The 6695-nt window shown below is 35.5% G+C and overlaps 1 protein-coding gene across 2 annotated transcripts in view; it reads left to right on the top strand.

Moving 5' to 3' along the window:
- LOC106879042 (multiple PDZ domain protein) overlaps nt 1-6695 on the top strand; it is a 586571-nt gene that overhangs the window by 473223 nt on the left and 106653 nt on the right. The gene's annotated exons all lie outside the window — the stretch shown is intronic.

Genomic DNA, 6695 nt, shown 5'->3' with positions numbered 1-6695 from the left:
TGTATATAGGGAGAATTCACAAAAAAACAAAAGACGAAGACAGGTGGTGTAGACAACAAACTGATATGTTAGTATAACGCTTGGGAAGTGAAAAAGACTTTAACGTTTTGCGCCTATGCTCTTCCACAGAAAGAAACACAGAAAGAAACACAGAAAGAAACAAGGAGAGAAAAATAAATATATATATTCAAATGTTGAAGCATTCATACATACATCTACACTCATATACACACCCTTATCTATCAATAAGTATCTGAAAGCAGAAGATCATTACTTATGGTTACATATGTACATCACTGTCATTCTCCCATCCAAAAGCATAATAATTTTTGATAAGCAAAGTCCTATATACACAACAAAAAAAAAAAGGGATCTGCTTTCTATTTGGATTGCTGTTTTAACAATGCACCATTGATTTAAGGTGTAATGTATCCATGGCTACTTTTTTCTGGTTACACACTTCTTTCCTTTTTAACCCTTTAGCATTTAAACTGGCCATGCTCATCCCAAATATTCTACTTGCTATATGTTCAAATTGGTCAGATCTGGCCTCTCACCCATTCCCTGCAATGTCATTCTAAATGTAAACAAACACATCATCAAGAAGTTATGAGATAGTGCATGATTTAATTCAAAGGAATGTGAATAAATAAGTGTTATATTTAACAAAGTAATATGAATGCTTAAATGGTTATGGCAATAGTATGCATTTTTGAGGAAGATTTGGCTGCTATTTCTGGCAGCCAATGTGACCTCATAGAGGCTAAACTCTTCCCCCACCCTTTACCTTTTAACAGATCTGACCCTACTGCAAGTTCAGCTGTTTAGATAGATGTTGCCATTATAGTTTGAGAATCTAAAGTGTACCTAAGTGATATCTAATGTAACCCAGTGAAGACATCACATCAAATATGACAGGCTAACAGATAAATGACTATTGTTAGCAGAGTGCTTGCCTGTGGCATTAATCCAGTGGTTCGCATCATTTATCAGTTGACATAGAATTCCGTAGACATAGAATGTAACAGAACTTTGGAGGGTAGTCTAGTGAAGTGTAAATTTAAGATGTCCTCTTCACATAAACCAAACTGTAATCTTATAGAAATTTATATTGCCAGATATTTTTTCTCTTTAGTTTATAAATCACCTTTCCATCTAACACTTCATTTCTGAAGATGTACAGCACCACTTGTTGACTCTAAAATAACAGCTCGGACTCATGCAGTCCTTAGATGAAGGTTGTTGTCAGTCAGTGAGGAGAAGGTGAGTGCTTATATTAGCCCAGCTAAAAATTGCAGCTCAATTTTTTCTACAGTGTATCCTTTTTTTTCTTTAAAAAAAAGGTCACATTTGAGAATGTTGTCCTAGATACACCAATCTGTATCAACAAGTTGGGATGGTTACAATTTGAGTTCCTTTGTTGCAGATGGTGACAGCAGTGGCATCAGTGACTGTGAGGTGGGTGGTGGTAGTGGTGGTGGTTGAGAGGTCATATGAGGATGTTGTTAAAGTCAGTAATGGTTGTAGTATGTGAGAGATCACACTTGAGATGTGATGGATTTCATCAAAGAAACTATGAGAGATTAGATGAAGATGTGAAGAGAGAAAGAAGACTAATAGTATTTTAAAACTGATAAGTGTTGTTCAATTTCAAGTTGGCTGTAATCAAAAAGGCCTATGATCAAAGCATTTCAGCCATGACCATCCCATAATTATTTTCAAACACAGGCAGACACATTTGTGTGTCCCTTGCTTTGACATCATATGGTGGTTGTAAATGAGCATCACCATCATACAAATTATGTTGTTCATTTCCAGTCTCCTGTGAAAAGCATGTCTGGCCATAGAGGAAATATTACCTTGCTTGGAAACAAGTGAGGGTTGGTGACAGGAAGGGCATCCAGTCATAGAAAATCTGCCTCAACACATTCCATCTGACCCATACAAGCCTAGAAAAGTGTCTGATGATAATATACCCATTGGGTGGTTCCAGAAGGTCGTGCAACCACAGAGCAGTTTTTCCTCCAACTCAGTCGTCAGAGTTTTAGGAATTTCTTCTGTCATATACGACAGGTAACACTGAAAGAAGTATACGAGAGATCAAATGGTTATGTGCTGTAACTCTGATGATGGTGTTTCAAAGTTGTCATGTGATTTGATACTCAGCAAATTCTGAAGGTTAAATATTACAGAGAGAAACTAAATATTCTATGAGGGTGGGGTGAGGATTACTCAAGGATGTGAACCTTGGTAATAAAGCTTAAGTGGAATTTGTTGAGACTCACCTCTGTATAAACCTATGTTAATTGAGCTGACAATGGAGCCACCATGCCAGTCATGGTCAAACTGCAGCTTTCTGAATGGCATACCATGTCTAATGAAAAATTACCATGAATTTTTTTTAGCGTAGGGTGAATGTGTCATTCATTGTGGTCAGAGCCAATTCTTAGTTGGGGCCACTGCCTCCTCGATGGATCATATTTCGGACCATTACTCTCTGAGATGGGTCAGAGGAACAGGTCATGTTTCATTTTTGGTTTGGTATCTCCAGCCAAATGCCCTTTATAATACCATCTACTTTACAGGGTATCTGGAGTGTATTTTAGCATGGCACCAACACTAGAGAAACTGTTATGTCCTTGTCAAATCAAAGGGTCCTCCTGATCGTATGTTGTCACCACTCTTTATGAGTGCACTGGGTCATATTATTATGGCACTAACACTAGTTAGGTTACCTTGCATTTTGATAAGCTTAAAGAGCTCTCACTGCTCTGATGTGTCTGTTTGCTCAAAGCAACATGGCCAAGAGATGAGCAGCAGATTGTTGACTGATAACAGTAAAAGCCCAGATTGATGTGTGAAGGAAACCAGAGTATGATGATAGAAATTGAGTGATTAGAGTGAGGGGATGATGGAGAAGGAAAGAGTGAATGATAGGGGTCTCCATCAGTTAATGCTGATCATGAATCTGCACATGTGTGCAGGTCTGGGCATGATTTTTTTTTCTTTGAGAGAAACTGTTGGTTGCCATGCATGCAAGTTTCTTCTCTTTGTCATTGAGGGAAAAGCTGCTGATTTGGGCTGATACAGTCTGGCACCAGTATCATTGCAGTCATTGTTGTTAGAAGCATGTACCACGTTAATCCTTTTGTTAACATATTTCTCTTAAAATACGCTGTCTTTGTCTCAATTAATTTTGAAAATAACAAAGAATTTAGCCAGATAACTGCTGTTATTATTAAGCTGGTTTTTGGAACATAAATTCACATGAAATTTTGATGGAAGATTTTAGTTGAGATCACTTTATAACAGGGGCAGGCTCAGGTGGGTTGGTATCTAAAGGATTAATGGATTACAGATATAGGAAAATAATATTATCTAAGACTTTAGAAAGAGAGAAATATTAGCTTATTTTTGAGTATATAATTGAGAATATAGTGTCTGAAAACATGCTGTCTATATCTCTCTTTCTCTCTCTTTCTCTCTCTCTCAAACACACATGTACAACTATATGTTTAGCTATGGTCAATTTTGATACTGTTATTTTTTTATATTTTTTGTTTCATTTTTTTTTTATATTCTGTTGTTTATTTTTGTTTTAATGGAAACTACTTTGTTAAACTTCAGTGACACTGTTACTACTACCATCAACTAATTTCAGCAACTGTTGTTGCTCTTTAGTCTATTGCAGATCACTTCTTTTCTAACTTACTTAACGATTTAAATTATTACTTAGATCAATCAAATCTGATTATGATGTTTCTCTCCCCTGCCCTGCCTCTCTCTCTCTTAGACACGCACATACTCACTGTCTCTCTCTCTCTCTCTCTCTCTCTCTCTCTCTCTCTCTCTCTCTCCATCTCCATCAAAACCCTGCAGCAATCAGCTCACCTCTATTTATCTATATCATGGTGGATTTATTGTTATTACGATCAACTTTTATTGTTTTTGTTTCTTCGCTTTGTTTGTTACTTGATTTTAAATATTTCCTTGCCTCTGTAATTTACATAAATTACACAATCAGACCAATTTATGTTTGTTTGTCATTAACTTATACTTTAATATATTATTCTAAATGTGATAAAAACTAAAGAAGTTGCATTTATTTATTATTTTTACAGATAATGCTTTATTATTATTTTTGTTTTTTACATGTCTACATTTTTAAGAATTGTTGCGTGAGTAGTTATAGGTGCTCTCAGCCCTCCCTCATTGTTAATGATTATTTACTTAATATTTGTACTTTTATCTAAGTTATCTTTCAGTTGCTTTATTGTCTGGTTGTCTTCAAGTACTCATATTCTCATTATCATTGTCATCACCTGCTTTCCATGATGGGTTGGTTGAGATTTCATGACTCGAATCAGTTCATATTTAAAGTTATTCCCACCTAGGCATGTTTGGAGAAACAGTTCTTGCTCATACATTTTAAATCAGCTTGGTTTCTGTGGCTGGATGGCTTTCTTACACCATCCACTTTACATTGTGTATTGGGGGTATTTTATCAAAACAACAACATGTGTGTGTGTGTGTATTTTTACATACACACTCACATGCACACATGTATACAGAGCGGACCAAAAGTTACTCACAAATAAGTTTAATACCCTCCAGAAGTGTCAAAGACACGTTTCAATTTTTTTTTTTTTAATTGAATAAAATATAATAATGATGAATACACACATACATGTACATGATGAACAAAATAATAATAATAATAATGATAATAATAATGTAATATAAATAAAATGTCAAATGTTTTGGTGTGTGACTTTTGGCTCACCCTGTTTATAATGTTAATTTCCTTGGAAGAAGTCACTGTCAAAGTATTGAGTCAATCATTTTACAGCGTCAATCCCAATGGAAGGGTCACTTAGTAAGAATGAATGACTGCAGGACTCTGAAGCAACTCCTGTATGGTGAGTTGAGGAATGGAAACTGTCCACCTCATGAATCTAAGATGAGGTTCAAAGATTGCATGAAACCATTCTTGAAGGAAGCTAATGTCTTAGAAAAGGATTAGGAAGAAACTGCAACTGATTGAGCAAATGAAAGAAAGCAATATGTGATGTAAGTAAGAATTTTGAAATAGCTCGTGGAAATTACAGAAAGTTGAAGAGGGATGCTAGAAAGAGTGTGGGTGACCACAGTGAGCTAACATGTGATGAATGTGGGAGATTCTGCTTCAGCGGAGCAGGACTGAAAAGTCACAAAAGAAGTTATGTACAGAGAATTGACTTGGATTGTGCCATACACAACATAATAATATGCCATGAATGCAGTAAGGTTTGCCTATCAGCTGAGAACTTGAAATGACACATGGAAGTGCATGATGACCAACAAGTGGCTCCTGTTGTTGGTACACTGTGGTACAGATGTTACGCATAACATCGACACCAAAGTGTGTAGGTCACTTGTCAGCCTGGAATGTCACACCCATGCTCCTCACATGTGATACCAATTCTGAAATGCTTCAAGTGATGGCTATACTCGAGAATGAGGAAGTGGCCATCATTCATTCATCCATCCATCCATCAATCAATCGATCATAAAAGAAAAAATTATCATCACTAATTTTGACTGAAGGTGCCAAGCACCTATATTGCAAGAAATTTGAGTTAAAAACTCATTCTATATATGTGTATGTTTATATATATGTATATGTGTGTGTGTGTGTGTATATATATATATATATATATATATATATATATGGTGTGTGTGTATGAATGTGTGCATATATGTGTGTGTGTATGTATATGTGTGTGTATGTATGTATCTGTTTGTGTGTGTATGAAGGCACGTAGCTTAGTGGTTAGAATGCGACATTCACGATTGTGAGATCATGGTTTTGATCCTCAGACTGAGCATTCTGTGGTGTTCTTGAGCAAAACACTTCATTTCACATTGCTCTGCAATCATTTCATCATCTGATACTAAACAATAAAAAAACCAAAGATGGACTGTTTCCACAACAAACTTGTAAGGGCTGCTTTCACCTCAACAAAAAAGAACAAACAAAGAATACATTCAAAATGATTTCAGTTTTTATCTTAAAAACTGTGATTCTATTCTTTTTTCTTAAAATTTTTTTTTTTCAATTATTTTATTTTTAGTCCATCTTCCTGTTCATTTTCTTGATTTGAATGGTGATAGCTACTTGAATACACTGCTTCGATATAATAGTATCATGATTGATTATCTGCTATCTTATTATTCTTTACTGATAATCTACAAAATGCAAATACAAGTTGTCTAAAGATATAGGACAAATATGAAATGTATATTAACCAAGAAACATTTTGTGTCACTTCTGATTGTTTGAAAGACAAAAAAATGTAATGAAAGGATTTCCTCACTTTTTCACCTGCTCTCCTTGTTTACTGGTAGGAATTAAACTGTTCATGGAGAGAAATCAAAATGTGTCAGTCACCATATGGATAGGATCATCATTCATACAACAATGGTTGTTGGGTGATTTATTCACAGAAGTTAGTCTTCACATAACACACACACACACACACACACACACACACACACACACACACCTTTTACCATCTACTTGTTTCAGTCATTTGATTGTGACCATGCTGGGATACTGCCTTGAAAGGTTTCATTGAATGAATTGACCCCAGGACTTATTTTTTAAAGCCTGGTACTTATTCTATTGGTCTCTTTTGCTGAACTGCTAAGTTATA

This window comes from Octopus bimaculoides, chromosome 23 (assembly GCF_001194135.2).
Source record: "Octopus bimaculoides isolate UCB-OBI-ISO-001 chromosome 23, ASM119413v2, whole genome shotgun sequence".
NCBI lineage: Eukaryota > Metazoa > Mollusca > Cephalopoda > Octopoda > Octopodidae > Octopus > Octopus bimaculoides.
The sequence above is the reverse complement of the archived record's forward strand: the minus strand, read 5'-3'. Positions and strand labels throughout refer to the sequence as shown.